Source organism: Chiloscyllium plagiosum, chromosome 24 (assembly GCF_004010195.1).
Source record: "Chiloscyllium plagiosum isolate BGI_BamShark_2017 chromosome 24, ASM401019v2, whole genome shotgun sequence".
Lineage (NCBI taxonomy): Eukaryota > Metazoa > Chordata > Chondrichthyes > Orectolobiformes > Hemiscylliidae > Chiloscyllium > Chiloscyllium plagiosum.
Genome location: NC_057733.1, coordinates 42,448,392 through 42,468,902, shown reverse-complemented (window position 1 = coordinate 42,468,902; position 20,511 = coordinate 42,448,392). Strand labels below are relative to the sequence as shown.

General features: G+C 42.1%; 1 protein-coding gene across 2 annotated transcripts in view; it reads right to left on the bottom strand.

Annotated features, from left to right (window-relative positions):
* Positions 1 to 19,403, bottom strand: part of usp36 (ubiquitin specific peptidase 36) — an 87,789-nt gene extending 68,386 nt beyond the window's left edge. Inside the window, exon 1 of one of the 2 annotated variants that reach the window (XM_043714918.1) lies at positions 18,772 to 19,403. The gene's annotated coding sequence lies outside the window, so the exon portion shown is untranslated. Of the gene's footprint in view, positions 1 to 18,245; positions 18,477 to 18,771 lie in introns of those variants that run through there. The other variant, XM_043714917.1, reaches the window with a different exon arrangement.
* Between the last annotated feature and the right edge of the window lie 1,108 nt (positions 19,404 to 20,511).

Here is a 20,511-nt window from a genome sequence, read left to right as displayed (position 1 = left end):
GCTTTTCATCACTTCTATAAATGACTTGGATATGAACACAGGAGGTATGGTTAGTAATTTTGCAGATGACACAAAAATTGGAGGTGTAATGGATAACAAAGAACGTTACCTCACAGTACAATGGGACGTTGATCAGGTGAGCCAATAGGCCAAGCAGCGGCAGATAGATTTTAATTTAGAGAAATGAGAGGATCTGAATTTTGGAAAGGCAGATTAGGGCAGGAATTGGTAAGGTCCTGGGGAGTGTTGCTGAACAAAGAGACCTTGGAGTGCAGTTTCATTGATCCTGAAGTTGCAGGTAGACAGTACAGTCAAGAATGTGTTTGGTATGCTTGCCCTTATTGGTCAGTGCATTGAGTGTAGGAGTTGGGAGGTCATGTTGCAGCTGTACAGGATACTGGTTCAGGCACATTTGGAATACCATGCACAATTCTGGTCTCCCTGATATAGGAAGGATATTGTGAAACTTGAAAAGGGTTCAGAAAAGATTTACAAGGATGTTGCCAGGGTTAGAGGGTTTGCGCTACAAGGAGAGGCTGAATAGGCTGGAGCTGTTTTCTCTGGAGTTTTGGAGGCTGAAGGGTAACATTTATGGAGGTTCATAAAATCATGAAGTGCATGAATCAGGTTAATAGCCAAGGTCTTGGATAGTCAACACGTTTTGAGAAGGGTAGATCATGCCTAATTAACCTTATTGAGTTCTTCGAGAAGTTAACAGGTGGATTAAGGTAATGCGGTTGATATGGTGTACACTGGTTTCAGTAAGGCGTTTGATAAGGTTCCATACGGTAGGCTATTGCACAAAATACAGAGCTTCGGGATTGAAGGCGATTTAGTGGCTTGGATCAGAAATTGGCTAGTTGAAAGCAGATAGAGGGTGGTAGTTGATGGGAAATGTTCATCATCAAGGATCTGTTTTGGGGCCACTGCTTTTGTCATTTTTATCAACAATATGGATGTGGGCATAGGACGGGTTAGTAAATTTGGGGATGTCACTAAGGTAGGCAGAGTATGGATTGTGCCGAAGAATGTTGTGAGTTACAGAAGGACATAGATTAGATGCAGAGAAGTGGCAAACTCAGCTTAATGCGGAGAAGCAAGAGGTAGTTCACTTCTGTTGTAGTAACAGGAATGCAGAGTACTAGGCTAATGGTAACATTCTTGGCAGTGTAGATGAACAGAGAGTCTCGGTGACCAGGAGCATAAATCCCTGAAAATTGCCACCCATGTTAATAGGGTTGTTAAGAAGGTATATGGTGTGTTGATTGATAGGGGTATGGAGTTTCGGAGCCACGAGGTCATGCTTCAGCTATACAAGACACTGGTAAGGCCGCACCTGGGGTACTGCATACAGTTCTGGTCACCATATTATAGGAAGGATACTTGGCTTTTGAAAAGGTCAGAGAAGACTTATTAGGATGCTGCCTGTTCTGGAAGGAAGGTCTTACGAGGAAACTGAGGCTGTTTTCATTAGAGAGAAGAAGGTTGTGAGGTGATTTAATCAAGATGTATAAGATAATCAGAGGGTTAGATAAGGTGGACAGCAAGAGCCTTTTTCCTCAGATGGTGAAGGCTAATACGAGAGGACATAATTGAGTGGTAATTAATTGAGGACATATCAGTGGTAGCTTCTTCACTCAGAGCAGAAGGGATGTGGAACAGCCTACCCACAACAGTAGTAGACTCGTTGATGTTAAGGGCATTTACATGGGCATTAGACATGCTTATGGATAATAATAGATGGGCATCAGATGTCAGCGCAGAGGGCCTGTACTGCACTGTAATGTTCTGTCTTTTCCTTGGGGTAGGGGAGTCCAAAGCTAGAGGGCATAGTTCAAGGTGAGAGGGGAAAGATTTGAAAGGGACGTCAGGGGCAACTTTTTCACGCAGAGGGTGGTGCATGTCTGAAATGAGCTGCCAGAGAAATTGGTGGTGGCTGGTACAATTACAACATGGATGGGTATATGAATGGAAAGGGGTTAAGTCAGGATATGGGCTAAATGCTGGCAAATGGTACTATATTAATTTAGAATATCTGGTCAGCATTGACAAGTTGGACCAAATAGTCTGTTTCCATGCTGTATAGCGCAATGACTTTATTACTCTAAAAGACTATAGATTCCAGTGGAACATAGAAAATGCGGGAGGAACTTCAGAAAGCAATTAGGAGAGCAAAGAAGGGGCACATAAAAAGATCGACAGGTGAGATCATGAAGAACCCCAAGATATTCTATCAAAGAGAAGAGAATAACCAGGGAGAGAGAGTGAGGTGCATTAGGGACCAAGGTGGCAACCTGTGCCCGCAGCCAGAGAACACAACTTCAACAAGAACTTCACACCTGCCTTTGTATGGCAAGAGGAGGATGATGGTACAGAATTCAGGAAGAGAGACTGAGAAGTTCTTGAGTAAATTGTTACAGGGAGTGAAGAGGCATTGGATAGGTTTAGAAATGGACAGTTTGCCAGGTCTGGCTGAATTGTATGCCAGATTGCAATGGGAGATAAGGGAGGAAATTTCAAGGGTTCTGACCCCAAGATTTAAATTCCTCTCTGGCCACAGAGGAGCTACCAGAGCACCGAAAAACACCTCATGTGTCTCCATTTTTCCAAGAAGTATGGTAAAGATAAACCTGGGAATTACTGAACAGTCTCACATCAGCAGTTGGCAAACAATTGGAGAGAATTCTGAAGGGGAGAATTAATTTCCTTAGAGTTGCAAGGTTTGATCAGGGATAGCCAGCATGGCTTTGTCAGAGGGAGGTCATACCAATAAAGTTTGATTGAATTTGAGTTGAGTGACTAGGTGTGCAGAAAGATTGAATCTATGAAGTGTGGCACTGGAAAAGACACAGCAGGTCAGGCAGCATTTGAGAAGCAAGAGAGTCAACGTTTCAGGCACAACCAGTCCTGATGAAGGGTTATGCCCAAAATGTTGACTCTCTTGCTCCTCTCCATTCTGGTTACATACAGATAAGAAGATTCACATGGGAAGGTGTATAATAAGATTCACACGGGACTAAGCGACACCTTCCATTTTCGGTTAGAGCAGAGCAAGGCTAAAAAACACATTCCATTCTGGTTACATACAGATAAGAAGATTCACATGGGAAGGTGTATAATAAGATTCACACGGGACTAAGCGACACCTTCCATTTTCGGTTAGAGCAGAGCAAGGCTAAAAAACACATTCCATTCTGGTTACATACAGATAAGAAGATTCACACGGGACTAAGCAACACCTCCATTCCGGTTAGATTCACACATGTATTGGGACATAATGTTTAACCGTTTCACCACATTCCACTGCTTGGAATTTTACACCACATATAGCCAGCATGGCTTTGTCAGAGGGAGGTCATACCAATAAAGTTTGATTGAATTTGAGTTGAGTGACTAGGTGTGCAGAAAGATTGAATCTATGAAGTGTGGCACTGGAAAAGGCACAGCAGGTCAGGCAGCATTTGAGAAGCAAGAGAGTCGACGTTTCAGGCACAACCAGTCCTGATGAAGGGTTATGCCCAAAATGTTGACTCTCTTGCTCCTCAGATGCTGCCTGACCTGCTGTGCCTCTTCCAGTGCCACACTTCATCGACTCTGACTCTTCAGCATCCATTATCCTCACTATCTCCTTTTTGCAGGTAGGTTGATACGGATTACTACAAAGCCTTTGACAAGGCCCAAATGGGAGATTCATAAAAAAAAGACAAATGCTTGGGTGATCCAGTGTAATTTGACAAGTTGGATCCGAAATTGTCTTAGAGACAGGGTGGTGGTAGAAGGCTGTTTGTGTGATTGGTAGCTGGTGTTCAGTGGCGCACTCAAGGGATGAGTACTGGGTCCTTTATTGTTCGTGATATATAAATGATGGAGAAGAGAAGCTAATGTGTGAGCACGAGAATGTGTGCACACGTGTGCTGCGAACGTGCGTGGGCATTAATAGCAAGTTAGTTTGTGGATGACACAATGATTGGTCAGGTGGTTGACATTAAGGAAGAAGGTCTTACTATGTAGGAGGATACAGACAGATTAGTCAGATGGTAAATCAGTGGCAGGCAGAATTTAACCCAGACAGTGGGAGGCAATGCAGCTTGGAACAAGTAACAAGCCAAGAGAGTAACTATTGAAATATTGAAATATGGGCGGCACGGTGGCTAGCACTGCTGCCTCACAGCGCCAGAGACCCGGGTTCAATTCCCGCCTCAGGTGACTGACTGTGTGGAGTTTGCACGTTCTCCCCCTGTCTGCGTGGGTTTCCTCCGGGTGCTCTGGTTTCCTCCCACAGTCCAAAGATGTGCAGGTCAGGTGAATTGACCATGCTAAATTTCCCGTAGTGTTAGGTAAGGGGTAAATGTAGGGGTACGGGTGGGTTGCGCTTCGGGGGGTCGGTGTGGACTTGTTGGGTCGAAGGGCTTGTTTCCACACTGTAATCTAATCTAATCTAATTAGGACACCAGGAAGCTCGGAGGAACAGACGGATCTTGGGGTGCTTGCTCACAGATTCCCCAAAAGCAGGAGCAATTAATAGGATAGTTAGGTGGCAAAGACACTTGTCTTTATCAGTCATGACATAGATTATAAGAGGAAAGAGTCATGTTAGATCTGTACAAAGCTTTGGTTAGTCCTCAGCTGGAGTACTGTGTGCAGTTCTAGTCATCACGTTATAAGACGGATGTGATTGAACTAGAAAGGGTGCAGAGGTGATTCACCAACAGGTTGCCTGGGGTGGAGCACTTTAGCTATGAAGCGAGGCTGGATAAGCTCAAGCTGTTTCCTTTAGTGCACAGAAGGCTGAGAGGGGACATAACAGAAGTGTATAAGACTGAAGGGCATGGACAGGATAGGGTTACACTTAGAAAACATCTATTCCCCTTAGCTGAAGGATCAATAATGAGGGGGCACAATTGTAAGGAGAAAGGCAGGAGGTTTAGAGGGGATTTGAGGAAAAACCTTTACAGTCAGAGAGTAGTGAAAATCTAGAATCATAGATTCTGGTATCATAGTTGAGGCAGGAAACCTCAAACTTTACAAAATAGTTGAATGACATGACATTCAAAGTTATAGACCAAGTGCTGGAAAGTGGGTTTAGTGTAGATTCAGTAGTTCTGTTGCTGCAGTCTCAACTGGTTCAAGGTCATCTTCTGCCTTGCATGATTCTGCACCATGCAAGTTTCTTTAACTAACACATCTAACATGTGACAAAGCTAACGTGTCCTCCCCAACGACTTAATTTTGAATTAATTTGCTTAAAGGACTTAAACCGTGCACTGCTATTTGACATTTTTACTGAGCCTGTTTTCCAGGTCTTCATTCAATTCCAATTCTCTTGATGTTCTAACTGAAGTGACTGCAATAGTACTGGACTCAAATTATATTTGCATCCTGCCCAATTCATTTTTAGTTCACTCCAATATCCGACATAGGTCGTTCTGCTATAATGCGCGTTTCAGTGTGAGTTGGCTATAACGTGATTTACGAATTGTGGGTGCTGTTGGATAACATAAGCTTTCTGAATGGGTACAACAATTTTCTATTAGCCATCTTCTGCAACACGATTTCTGTGGCGTGAGGTTACAGACGAACACAACTGTCGGCGTTATATCAGAATGACCTGTATTTTCTGTTCCCGAAGCTCTTTCAATATTGATGAATTTCATATTATTTAAAATTAAAGCAATACCTAATATTGTCCTTCATTTCCAAACAGAGAGGAACCTGGCAACAGAGAGGATGGCAAAAATACTACGTAACCATACCATTAATCTGAATTTGTTTTTTCAAACAACATGACAACTCAGTGAAAACAAATGGCAGCACAAATTCTGTGCGTTCCCTAAAACTGGGTAAAGAATAACCTCTTCTTTAAGATGCAAGAGTAGTCTTATCTTTCAGGTTTCAATAGGTCAGTTATTGCTGTACGTCAGGGTTGCTTCTAACTTACAAACCCTCTCCCCTAGATAGAAATTACAATAGTACAGCTTATGAAAAAAAGGCATTTTCATTTCCAGAGTTTTCTATTCATGCATATATCATGCATCATTAAAAAAAAAGTCATATCAATCACTGCTACGTCCAAAAACGGATCATTGAAGAGTGAGGGATTAGGATTTGAATGCTGGACTGGACTGTGTGAAAGAATATTTCTTATGCATTTTGAAATTATTTGCATAAATTAATGCAAGTTTCACAAAAACAAAAGAATCTTAAACCATGACATCAAAATACTTGGGTAAAAATAGAACAATTAAACACTTCCGACACAATTGTATATTTAAAGAGGAATTTTGCTCTGCTGCTTAACATGTACAAATGTCAAACATACTTACACAATAACTTAGACAACTAATTAGAAAACTACCACTGAGAACAATTGAATTTAATGTAATCCTGCTTGGTCTGGTAATTATTCTTTCCAGCATTAAATTTATGGGACGGGCATTCATTTTCAATACGTTATCAGAAGGATAGCCATCGTCTACTTCCCACTAATTCCAGACTCCCAAGTCATAATAATCTTTCCACTTTGCCAGATTTACTATTGCCTAGTCCTGGTTGCCATTTAGAAAGCAGGAATGAACTGGTTGCTTGAACCATAACAGTCCTCAAAGCATTTTGGGTCGCCTACAATGCTTCAGGAACTATGTTCCAGGACTTTGACTCAGAGAGAGTGAAGGGATGGTGCGTGGCTTGGTGGGGAACTGCTACGGTTGTCCTTTTAGGTGGTAGAGGTCAGAGTTTTGAAAGAGCTGTCAAAAGAGCCTTGGTGAGTTATTGTCGTGCTTCTTGCAGGTGGGACTGCTGGAACTGTGTTTCGATGAAAGATGAAATAAATGCTGTTGGAGAGCCAATCAAATAGGCAACTAGACCATGTTACCTTCAGGAGTGTTGTTGGAGTTGCACTCATCCAGCCAAGGGGCAAGTACAATAGTACCTACCGAACCCGTGGGGAATTCATTCCAAATCCTAACACGGAAGCCCAAAACCGCAGACAGTTCATTTAAATGGGAAATTTGCCTTCCTTGCAGCCCTGGTCTCTGGTTCTGGAATGTTCCCTGTGATATGTATGGGTCATGGTAAATGGTGGGTAACAAACCGTGGAAAACGATTCCAACAATATGGAGGGTCACCCTGTATTCTGTCACACTCCTCACTTGTGCATTGTGCACGGTGGACAGACTTTGAGGAGCCTGAAGAGTTGGTTGCTACAGATTCATTCTTGTACTCTCACTGTGTGTGTGACTGGTCCAATTCCATTTCTAGTTAACTGGCATTGATATTGGAAGATTCAGAGATGGTAATGCCATCAAGCACCTGAAGGCAATAATTAAATTTAGTCTTGTTGAAGATGGTCATTGTCTGGTACTTGCGCAACATGTAACATTTGTACCACATATCAGCCCATGTCTGGATATTGCCCAAGTATTGCTGCATACGGATGCAAACTGCTGCAGTATCTGAGGAACTGTGAACGGTGAACATTGTGAGATCATCAGCAAATAGCCCCACTTTTGCCCTTATGATGGAGGGAAAGTCATCTATGTGAAGTGATTTAGGATGCTCGGACCCAGGACACCACCCTGAGGAACTCCTGCAGTGATATCTTGGGGTTGTGTAGCCTCCTCCTCCAGTAAGAACTTCAGCCTGATCAGTTGGTTGTGGGATCGCTTGGCTCTGTCTACCAATTGCTGTTTATACTCTTCCATTCTGGTTACATACAGATAAGAAGATTCACACGGGACTAAGCAACACCTCCATTCCGGTTAGATTCACACATGTATTGGGACATAATTTTTACACCACACTCCTCCAGTAAGAGCTTCAGCCTGATCAGTTGGTTGTGGGATCGCTTGGCTGTCTACCAATTGCTGTTTATACTCTTTGGCACACAAGCAGTCCTGTGTTATACTTTACAAAGTTGATATCTCAGCGTTCACTAACCTTTTAGCCCATTCCTGCTTTTCAGAGCATCACTGTTATTTGTCTATTTACTTAAAAGCTGTTCACCCAGCCATCTTCCAGCTTTAAATAAAGTGTCACAGTCCCAAAACAGCCATTGCCACCATAACCGAAACAGCCATTACACACAGTGTCTACATAAAGGCGAAAGTGAGGACTGCAGATGCTGGAGAACAGACTCTAGATTAGAGTGGCGCTGGAAAAGCACAGGAGGTCAGGCAGCATCCGAGGAGCAGGAAAACCAACGTTTCAGGCAGGAGCCCTTCATCAATTCCCACCGTGTTTTTCCATCACCACTCTAATCTTGACAGTGATAACATATGCTGTATGATCTGCTGAGAGTTGCCAATACTTTGTCACATCAAATGGCATGATTTTTGGTCCTTCATGATTGATGTCAACACATACTCATCTATTTGCAGCACCACACCCACTTAACTTAGACGAGTTAACCAGATAGATATAAACACACTGTATCAGAATGTTTCTGAATACTGATACAATTTAAATCAGCAGGTCACGATTGCTTCGGTGGAAGGGTTCTTTCTCAAGTGGATCAATCATGGACACCAATTCCTCCCATCAAAACTTCAAAAGTGAAGATACAGATGTGCTTCAGATTATTTTATGTGAATATTTTAACAACTTAGCATTTCCAACATTTGCAACACAAAATTCTACATTAAGACTTGTTGGGCCGAATGACCTGTTTCCACATTGGAGTGAATCTAATTTAAAATGGCCTAAAATCTATTTTTTTCCCTCCCTCAAAAGGGTCAAAAATCTGGAGAGCAGCTCAAGACTAAAGCACTCCAACATGCATCAACTTTTTATTGCTCAACACCTGATGATCACGTGGTTCTGTGTATTTCGACATGTATCCACCTCTTTCAGGTGAGAGCCAATCCATGTTGTGGAGCACAACCGTAACAATATTCTGCTCACTCCTTGCTGGATTATACCAAACATTCCATCCAGCCACCATTCATTTACTTACTTTTGTACCAATCAATCAACAAACCATCCCAGAAGGTAACTGCAATTGTACAGTGTTCAACACAAAAATTAACAAGCATTCTTCCACATTAACCATTATAAATTATACAATTAATCCTATTTATAAATAATTGTTGTACAATGTTATTGTGAAATATCCCTCAAGAACTACTACATGTTCAGTAGAAAAACAGCAGCATCATTGGTTAATCTATACAAAAGTCTCCACAGACCCCATTTTGAGAAGCTCAGAAATGAAAAGTAGAATATCGTGGATGCCGGAAATGCTGGAGAAACTGAGAAACTCCAGTTTTGAAAAGTGATACCAGATTTGAAACATTGTTTCTAATTCACATCTGTTGCTAGACCTGCTGAATTTCTCCAGCATTTTCTGCTTGCGTGAGAATCACTAATTTAAGAAGATAAATGCTTTTAGAGCAACAAATTTTGAATAGTCAATGCACATCAGACACTGTTCAAATATACAGTCATAGAGTCAGAGATCTACAGCACAAAAAAAAAAGGGCTTTTATTGTGCGCTCACCAGTCAAAAACCACCCAACTATTCCATTCCCATTTTCTAGCATTTGGTCCCGAGCTTTGGTCATTCCCAACATTCCCTGAACAAATTCCCAGATTGTCTCACAAGAAGAAATTCCTTCACCCAGGGAGTGGTGAGCCTGTGGAATTTACTACCAGAGAAAGCATTCAAGGCCAAAACATTGTTTAATTTTAAGAAAAAAGGCTAAATGGATCAAAGGATATGCAGGTAAACAGGAACAGGCTGAGTCACCTGATCATATTGAACAGTGGAGAAGGCTCGAAGGGCCAAATGGCCAACTCCTGCTCCTATTTTCTTTGTTTTCATATTTCTCAAAATAATTAAGCAGGAGAATTCCACCACTTACACAATATAAATTGCTTTTTGAGAGCACTGGTGGGGTTGAGGGTGCTGGAGAAGACTTTTAATTTTAGCCTTTATATTCAAATCGACATGGGGCTTGATGGTTAAGAGTCGAGATGTCTTATCAGCTGTTCGAGATGTTGGCGAAGCCATGTATGAAGTACTAAGAGTGGTTTCCCCTTATTTAAGGAAAGAGATCACTTAATTTGAGGAATTTCTTCGGGGAGGGGGTGTGGGGAGATTGTCTTATGATCAAAGGCTAAACAGGTTGGGAGTCTTACTCATTGGAATTTAGAAGAATGAAAAGTCATTCACTGAAACGTTTTGTTTTCCTAAGGAGCTTGGCAAGGTAAGTGTTGAGAGGATGTTTCCCCTCAAGAACTGTCCCACTACACATAAGGTGAAGAACCCTGAAGGTTGATCACAGGCCTGGAAGATATTGATAATAATTCTAGCTCATCAATTCATCATAAAAACATGACACAATGCCTGTACCAGATGATTCAAATACAATATTCTGGAAAACTGGCCTTGAAGTAAGAGACTACAAAGATGTACGTGATGGGTGGTGGACAAAATGTAGGTTTCGAAAGAGCAAGAGAGAGTTTTACAGCAAAGTCGAAATCATTTAGTATAGCAGCCATCAAGAGGAGTTATATGCTTATGTGGAAGGGCATGGGGAAATCAAGGGAGCAGGAGTTGTATCTCCGATATTAGGCAGGCTTATGGAAACTGAGGAAATGAGTAAATGAGAAAAATCTACAAGATGGATGTTCACAACCAGAGTGGCTGTTATGTTCAGCCCATGGAACAAGCGAAGATGAACTGCATACGTAATCTTAAAAGTACAGTGGAGAACAAAAGTGGGAGACAGAGTTCACTGAAATAAGGACAGAAACACAGGTGGTCACTGTCCTACTACACATGACCATTTTCTGTCTGCCCTCCATCTTGTAGCCACTATTGTGCAAGCAAAGATTGAAACTTTTACTGCACAGAAGTGCTGTTCCTACCTAGAGGCCAGAAGGTAAGGTTAATGTCCGACTAGCCTCAGAGATTTGCTATAACACAGCTGAACAAGTTGATTAAAATAATACATCAGCAAAACTGTCCCTCTAATAATTTAGTGGGACTCAGTACAAAAATGACCAAAATTCTATTTCAAAAAATCGTGAGCCTCAGACTAGTGGGTATTCTACAGGACTTTCCTGCTCCCTGTGCCAAGGAAAATGAGTTAACCTTGGCACTTTTACAACTGCAAGAATCACAAACATTTCAGACTTTAGGTGGGGTGAAAAGGTGCAGTTGGGATTGGAGGAAACTCCATAATAAGGTCACATCACTGAAGGCAATTCAGTGCATCAACATCACGAGAAAATATTTTCTCTTCACTGCCAATATTTTCTACTTCTCTTTCTTAGTCCTTGGGTTCTAGCACCTCACATGCCGGTTTGCATAGTACAATTTCCACCCGTTACCATGTCCCTACTTTGTCCAAGCACTCAGCTATAACAGTGCATATACAACTAAACATGTGGCTACCAGAGGAACCAATTGCAAAAGACACAGCTCAAGAATTAAACCCAACACTTATCTGGGCAATTTAAGTAGTTTTTTATACCACACAGTGTAAATACCTCTACTTAATTCCCAACACACCATGACCCATGATGACAAGCATGCTTAGCATTGCAGAGAGTCCGTCTTGTTATCTTACGAAACTGGGATACATTTTTAAAATCAAGGTGAATGTGAACAAGCGACAAATTGTACAGAGTTATAGAGATGTTCAGCACGGAAACAGACCCTTCAGTCCAACATGTCCACGCCGACCAGATATCCCAACCCAAATCTAGTCCCACCTGCCAGCACCCGGCCCATATCCCTCCGAACCCTTCCTATTCATATACCCATGCAATTGCCTCTTAAAATGTTGCAATTGTACCAGCCACCACCACTTCCTCTGGCAGCTCATTCCATACAGGTACCACCCTCTGTGTGAAAAAGCTGCCCCTTAGGTCTCTTTTATATCTTTCCCCTCTCACCCAAAACCTATGCCCTCTGGTTGTGCACTCCCAACCCCAGGGAAGAAAGACTTTGTATATACCCATCCATGCCCCTCATGATTTTATAAGTCTCTATAAGGTCACCCCTCAGCCTCCGACACTGCAGGCAAAACAGCCCCAGCGTATTCAACCCCTCCCTATAGCTGAAATCCTCCACATTGATAAACTGTTATCTTGCCAATTAAATTGCTCATGATCAACTCGAAAACAAAGTTTTAGAATGAAAATTTCAACCAATTCCAGAAACACGATAACCGATGTAATTGCTCATTTCAGACTCAAAGTCAATTTAACTCAATCGCCTATATGCATTTTCTGTCTATTTCCATCAAACACTGACCATTAATCAGATCTTATTAAACCAATCCACCCCTGAGCAATACTCTCGATGCTCTGCATGTTCTTGCAGAATTAGCCTAAATTCTTTTATTCCTTCACATCATAATTTATCATACTAATCACTGTGGACAGTTGGCAAATAACCTTGACATCAAGCAGCAGGGACTTATTTGGACGAAGCAGCCAATATTTGTTAACAATGAAAATGAATGGAGGCAGAGCATTCAATCAGTTTAAGCTGACCCACAACAACCACATGAGTGTTAAAGTAACCACCTCACATCTCCAAGTAGTACAAAAAGGGTACTGATACCATTTTAGCATCTGTCAAAGAACAGTCACCAAGAAAAGAAGATAGCAGGAACACAAGAGATTGAGGTGCTATAAGAATCAAAGAGAGTCTATTTGTAACAGTATACTTAACTGACACATTAGATTACAGGTGAGATCCAAAGTTGTCTCCTTAAGGTTTTGAATGTCCATTGTTCACAAGTGGAATCATTTGTGTGTATTCTCGTCACATCTGATAAAGTATAACTGCCTTAAGTATGTGTCAGTGACCGACAAAATGCACACAAAGCACAATTCCCACAGAATCCTTCGGGATAATGAAGAATACTCTGGCAGTCAAAATGAAGCATATAACAAATGAGAAGTCACATTCAGCCACTCAGACTCAGGGGAGATGATGCTCCACAGCTGCAACAGTTCAAGCTGCACACATTCCCATCTTCCACATCTTTTAAACAAACTGTCAACTATTTCTGTGGCTCCCTGAATATCTGGTTCCTAAAAATTCCAATATGCTTTTCAAAATGGGCGATTAAATAGCTCATCCTAAAAAACCAACACTTGCACTGAAATACAGAGTGAGTACAAATGCTGGAAATATGGAGGTCAGGCGACACCTGTAAAGAACAGAACTGCTAATGTTTCAGATCAATGATTATTCATCAGGCCCCAAACATTAACTGTGCTCTCTTCACAGGCCTGCAGGCTCTGTGAAGCATTTTCTCACAGCTGCAATATGCAGTATATTCTAAGGCGATTCTCAGAAAAGAATAGAGACATAGGAGATCGGGAGAGAATCAGTTCGCAAGACCGACTTGCATTTGCTTACAGCCACTGAGACAGAAAGCTCAAGACAACGGAGAACTTTGACCCTGAAGGAGATGAAAGTTGAACAAAGTGTTTGAACTAGGACACAAGGGTGAAGGCAATAACTGAGATAAGGCAAAGCAAATGTCATGAAGGGATCCGTAATGAACAAATCTGAAATAAATCTCACCCTGAACCAGAGACAAATGACATGCTAAAACAAGCCTCTCAACAATTTATTCAACTGTTTCACTTTAATAATTTCCAATTATTTTGCTTCATTAAAATATCAAGCTACCAAATGGAGGGCCTGAATACAATATGTGAACACCTTAGACTGTGTTAAATCAGAAATTTAACATAGCAATGATTACTAATTGTAAAAATATTTAATCAAGAATCATCATATTAACACAATCAACACCACTAACTGCTGACAAAAGCAGGATTAATCTGAATTCCATTTTGAAAGTAGTAGTTACGTATGATGCTGTGTCCCAATATTGCAATTCACCGAGTGAGCAGGCATGTGCTTGCATGTACTATTGCTCTCCTGAGCTCTCACACTGAGGAAAACATTCAGTCAAGGCCATACATTCATCTCAAAACTCATCTCGGTGAGTCTCGGCACCCTTTGGCAAACCGTTTCAAGTGGATACTGGCAGAGGGGTCCCAATGACAAAATAACATATTAAAAATAAAACTGGAAATTAATGGAAAATAAAGCATACATGATTATATTAGATTGACAGTGCCCAGAAAAAAATTAAAGTATGTGAAATCAACCACTTAATGATGATGTGGAAATGCCAACGTTGGACTGGGGTGGACAAAGTTAAAAATCCCACAACACCAGGTTACAACAGGTTTATATAGAAGTGCAAGTTTTCGGATTCAATATATTGAACAAACCGAGCTTGCTGTCAAGTCTTTCTATTCAACTTGAAATCTGCAGTAGATTCTAAAAGATGAAAGGCTTAACAACAATCTAGGTTTGGTCAACATATCATTTCAGTTGCATGACACTAATCTTTTGCTATAAATTCTGGGTCTTATGATCCTGCCCCACAGCTGCCTGATGAAGGAGTAGTGCTCTGAAAGCTTGTACTTCCAAATAAACCTGTTGGACTATATCCTGGTATTGTGTGATTTTCAATTAATTATTTAATGACATTCCCATTACAGTGAGATTGAGGAACAATGGAAGGAATATTAGTGTACAAAAGCTGACTTCAATTATTTGCTCTACTCCATTTTTGAAATATAGTTCAATCATTTGTGTTGTCATAGCTTATTTTTCAGCCTTGCATTACTTTAATCAGGGCACACAACTCATTGTTATTTTTCAAACAATGATGAAAGATCCCAGATAAATCAGGTACTACTCATTCTTCAGAGTATGAGGACATGTCACAGAGGATGAAAATAATCCAACTGGAGAATAACTGAATAAGACATGGAACAAACAACTGAACACAGCCTCATGCCAGATACTCATATTCCATGAACTCCTCAGCCTGTTTAACTCCTAGTGACCCAGTGTAAATATTTGCAGTGATTGAGGAAATCAGTTCCCAAGTACCACTTCAAGGATCAAAAAAAATAAGATCAATAAACATGGGCAATAGCAAAGGCCATATAGGTTCACAGCTCCAGTACGAAACTGCATGAAAAAACTGCAAAGCATTTCCTTTCTCTCCCCCCACCCTTACTCCAGCCCCATTGAAGAAAATGATTCCTGCCTAATAAAATTTCAGAAGAAATAGCCATTGGGGTAGGTACAGAAAGAATGAGTCCAGAAAGGAGCAATTTCAGTCACTGTACATCAAAACATTGGGGGGAGCTGGGTAGTTCTTCTCTGTGAAGTTCAAGTGGAATTTGACTGATGTATTGAGAATTCATAGAATCCCTGCAGTGTGAAAACAGGCCATTCAGCCCAACAAGTCCACACCAACCTTCCGAAGAGTAATCCACACAGACTCATTCCCCCACCCTATATTTACCCCTGACTGCACCTAACCTATACATCCCTGAATACTACGGGCAATTTAGCATGGCCAATTTTGCCTAAGCTGCACATCGTGGAGCTGTGGGAGTAAAGCGCAGACGTGGGGAGAATGTGCAAATTCCACACAGACAGTCGCCCGAGGCTGGAATTGAACCTGGGCCCCTGGCACTGTGAAGCAGAAGTGCTAACCACTGAGCAACCATGCCACCCTCGAGGTATCTGAAGATAAATGTTTATCGGTGGGAAAGTCAAGAAGCAAATGACATTGATTTAAGGTGAATGGGGGAAAAACAAAGCAAAGACAACACAGGAAAATCTGAAATAAAACAGTATAAGGCTGGCAAACCACAGCGGGTCAGTAAGTATCTGTGGAGAAAAGCAGAGTTCCCTTGATAGACAGAATGGCCTTTTCTGTGCAGTAAATATTGTTTGGTTCAATTGTACATTTGTGTGCATCAGCTTCAAATATCTGAGGATCATTCTCTCTCACTTCTAGGTAAAAACAATGACTGCAGATGCTGGAAACCAGATTCTGGATTAGTGGTGCTGGAAGAGCACAGCAGTTCAGGCAGCATCCAAGGAGCTTCGAAATCGACGTTTCGGGCAAAAGCACTTCATCAGGAATAAAGGCAGTGAGCCTGAAGCGTGGAGAGATAAGCTAGAGAGGCCCAGGACCTCCATTCCTCGGCAGAGTGGGAGGGGGAGTTGAAATGTTGGGCCACGGGGCGGTTTGGTTGATTGGTGCGGGTGTCTCGGAGATGTTCCCTAAAGCGCTCTGCGAGGAGGTGCCCAGTCTCCCCAATGTAGAGGAGACCGCATTGGGAGCAACTGATACAATAAATGATATTAGTGGATGTGCAGGTAAAACTTTGATGGATGTGGAAGGCTCCTTTAGGGCCTTGGATAGAGGTGAGGGAGGTGGTGTGGGCACAGGTTTTACAGTTCCTGCAGTGGCAGGGGAAAGTGCCAGGATGGGAGGGTGGGTCGTAGGGGAGCTTCTAAGAGGAGCCAACCAACATGGAAATCAATCATTCCTCCCTACCTTACCGGGCAGGAGGAAGCCAAATCCTTTCACCATCCTGGCTGTGATCAGCTATTCTGTCCAGCTGAGTGTTTAAACCAGGAGCCCTCCTGACACAGTATGACACAGAATTAACCATTAAAACAGAAGGACACAGGGGTTCCCAACATGCTTTATGGTCCAATCTTTTATATCAACTGAGCAAGTGCAGTCGCAGGAAGGTAGGATAGTGAAGACGCAATTTGGTAAGCTTTCCTTCATTGGCCAGTGCATTGAGTGTAGGGGTTGGGAGGTCATGTTGCAGCTGTACAGGACATTGGATAGGCCACTTTTGGAATACTGCATGCAATTCTGGTCTCTCTGCTGTAGAAAGGATGTTGTGAAACTTGAAAGGGTTCAGAAAAGATTTACAAGGCTGTTATCAGGGTTGGATGATTTCAGCTATAGGGAGAGGCTAAATAGGCTGGGGCTATTTTCCCTGGAGCATCAGAGGTTGAAGGGTAACCTTACAGAGGTTTATAAAAACATGAAGCACATGGGTATGGTAAATAAACAAAGTATTTTCCCTAGGATATTTAAAAATATGACAAAAAGTCTTGAAGTGAGAGGAGAAAGATTTAAGTATGACAGGAGGGAATTTTTTTTTTTTAAACACAGTAGTTCTTGTCTGGAATGAACTTCAAGAGAAAGTGATGGATACAGTTACAATATTTAAAAGACATTTGGCTAAGTACAGTAATAAGAAATATTTGGAGGGATAAAAGGCAGGAGGGACTAGTTTAGCTTTGGATCATAGTTGGCATTGACTGGTTGGACCGAAGGGTCTGTTCCATGCTGCAAGATTTAATAACTCTACAAATCAGCTCCTCTTACTGAAAGCTGATATGAAGACTCAAGTGATTAAGAAAACAATGATCTTTCTTCCTTGGCAGTGGTAAATGTAAAAAACGTTAAACAACATTTCAAAACAAAAGCAGTTCACAATACAATTAAATTATTTTGAAGAGTAGCTATAAATATGGAGTACTGTTTGCTCAAACATTTTTACAACAGTAAGATAAATCGGATAAATGCTCAGTTAATCTATTTTGAAGGCAACAATAGAGGGTGAAATGTTGCCCAAGACACTGAGAACCAACTATTATTTAGTTCATTGGGATCATTCACGTCTACCTTAACAGGCTAGTGGGAGCCTGAACTAAATATCTCATGTCAATGACACCTCTGCCATTAACTCCCACACTGCTGTACTGATGTGTCATCTAAACGACAGAATTAAGGCCTAACGTGCTGCTTAAACCCACCAACTTCTGACTCGTGCATGAGTGCAATCAACAGAAACAAGGCACTTTCTGTTTTTAAAAACCGGTTTTGCCAAACGGAAAAAGAGATTAGTCCGGGATTGTAGGCCGCTCCTTTTAAAAAAAATTGAGCGTTGCTGTTTTTGACCCTTTCTCGACACGTGCAAGTACATAAAACCAATATCCATTAGCCAATGGTTCGAAATGTCTTTCACAGGTCTGCAACTTTGTTGCTTACTCCTAAAATATGCTTAATACACACACGAAAACAACTAAAAGCCGAACGATTTCAGAAATGTTCAGTGCCTCAATCGGGAAATAAAACTATAAAAGGATTGTTTCGTCGTCATCGGATAACTAACTAATAATAAACAATCAAATGCTGACGAGTACAAATTCTGGAGGACGAATCTGTGGGCGCAATGTATTGATTTCGATGGAAACGCGCGACGGCGACTTACATAATCGCTCGAAAGGCGCACGCTTGACTCCGACATGCAGCAAGCCAGCACGTGTTAAACCCCACTAACCCCCTCAGCCCCGGGAACACGGCACTAACCAGCCAAGTGTGAAAGTCACGGTCAAGCTTTTCACAAGCCGCTCCAGCCTCAAACACAATGACAGCGCGAAGAGACGGCGGGAGGGTGAAGATTAGCCATCGCGCCGGCGGCTTCAGTCCAAAACAGTCAGACTGCAGTGATGCTGGACCTGGCGAACCCTGGCTGGGCCGGCGGATACTTTGTAGCCGCTTCCTCGCGAAGCGCCGATCTCTCTCACACACACACACAGTCCCGCCCCCTCCTTGAGCGGCAGCGCGCTGGACCAATCAGTACAAGGGTACGCCGGACACCCCGCCCAAATGGAGCTCAAGTCCACAAACCGGACCAATCAGTGGCGGCCGGGTCCCGGCAGCAGGCCGGGAAGCCTCGCGCTCGCTCAGTGTATCTATTCTCCGCCACATTCTGCAACATTGCGTTACAATGTAGCAACGCTTTCACCTACAAAGACAGGCACCTACTGCAGCAGCAGCAGCTCTACTCATTTCCTATTGCAGTGGAAGGAGCAAAACAAAATGTCAGGATTACCTGGTCAGAATTAACGGGGCGAGCGCTGCAGAGCCGTTTCACATCATGGACTCAGCGCTCAGCTGCGCTGGTGGACATCCGGGAAAGCCAGGAGTAAACAGCAATGATTGATGGGTGAAAGTGAGGACTGCAGATGCTGGAGATATGGCGCTAGAAAAACACAGCAGGTCAGGTAGCATCCGAGGAGCAGGAGAATTATTGTTGGGTGGCATATCTAGAAAATGGGCGCACGTCTGTCCCAAGAGACAACAAAAACCCGTGGTGACGGAGTTGCTTCGATATGATCTGTGGAGTCTGATGAGAAAGGGGTGGTTAAAAAAATTAGGAGCTTAGCCGGATAAATCTTCAGTTACATGTTCAAATTTTGTGCTTTTCAAACAACCTTGCTGAAGACCTGTCTCATGAATACACACTAATGTGAATAAATATGGCACAAATTTACTCTCCCTACTCCCAGAGATTGTGAAAAAATTCTTACGATCCTGATTTGACGAAAATACTTCATCAGCTAAAATGTCCTGTGGTTGTCAAATAAACGATACAAATGACAGTCCTTTCTTTGCAGATTCCTTTGAGTCATAGAGATGTACAGCACAGAAACAGACCGTTTGGTCCAACTCATCCATGCCGACCAGATATCCCACCCCAATCTAGTCTCATTTGCCAGCACCCAGCCCATATCGGTCCAAACCTTTCCTATTCAGACAACCATCCAGATGCCTTTTAAGTGTTGCAATTATATTAGCCTCTACACGTTCCTCTAGCAGCCCATTCTACACAAGCACCACCCTCCGTGAAAAAGTTGCCTCATACCTTTCCCCCTCACCCTCAACTTGTGCCCTCTAATTTTGGATGCCCCCACCCCAGGGAAAAGACCTTGTCTATTTACCCTATCCATGCCCCCCATGATTTTATAAACCTCTTGGACAATGTTTATTTATTTAATACTACATCATGTTATATTTGTGCTGAGTATTTTAAACGTTGATCGATATTGCTTCTTTAAAAGATTTTTTAACCCTACACAAAACTTATTTAAATTTCCTCTCTATGTTTATACCATACAATATTTCCTTGTCCCTAACCAGATGTATCTGCATTATACCCCCTTATTTGATGGGCACTATTCTTAATGACAATATTTTTTCACCTCTGCACAAAGAACCTCAATGAGCCCTGCCCGTTCTCTAGTTATTCTCAAACTCCAGTAAATGACATTTCCTGCAAGGGTGGTTGTCCAGGGCATGTGAAGCATTGTACTGAAGTGCCCTGTCAGAATTTTACTTAAACAAATCTTGGTAAACTTATCGAAATACACTTAAGACTTCATTCGATTGGGACAGAAAAACCTCACCAGCTACCTGGGCAGTTTTTAAAAAGTATATTTAAGCCACTTGTGATCTCGAGGACTACTTTTTGACTTTTGAGGCTAATGTTTTCTCTTCAGAGGCACCTTTCTTTTCCCAATCTCACTAACTCAAGTTACAAGTTGATGCAGTCATAGAGATGTAGAACACAGAAACACTCCCTTCAGTCCAACTCATCCATGTCAACCAGATAACCCAACCTAATCTAATCGCATTTGTCAGCACTTGGGCCATATCCCTCTAAACCCTTCCTATTCATAGACCCATCCAGGTGCCTTTTAAATGCTGTAATTGTACCAGTCTTCACCATTTGTTCTGGGAGCTCATTCCATAGACAAACCACCTTCTCTCGTCAGTACATCCACATACTGAA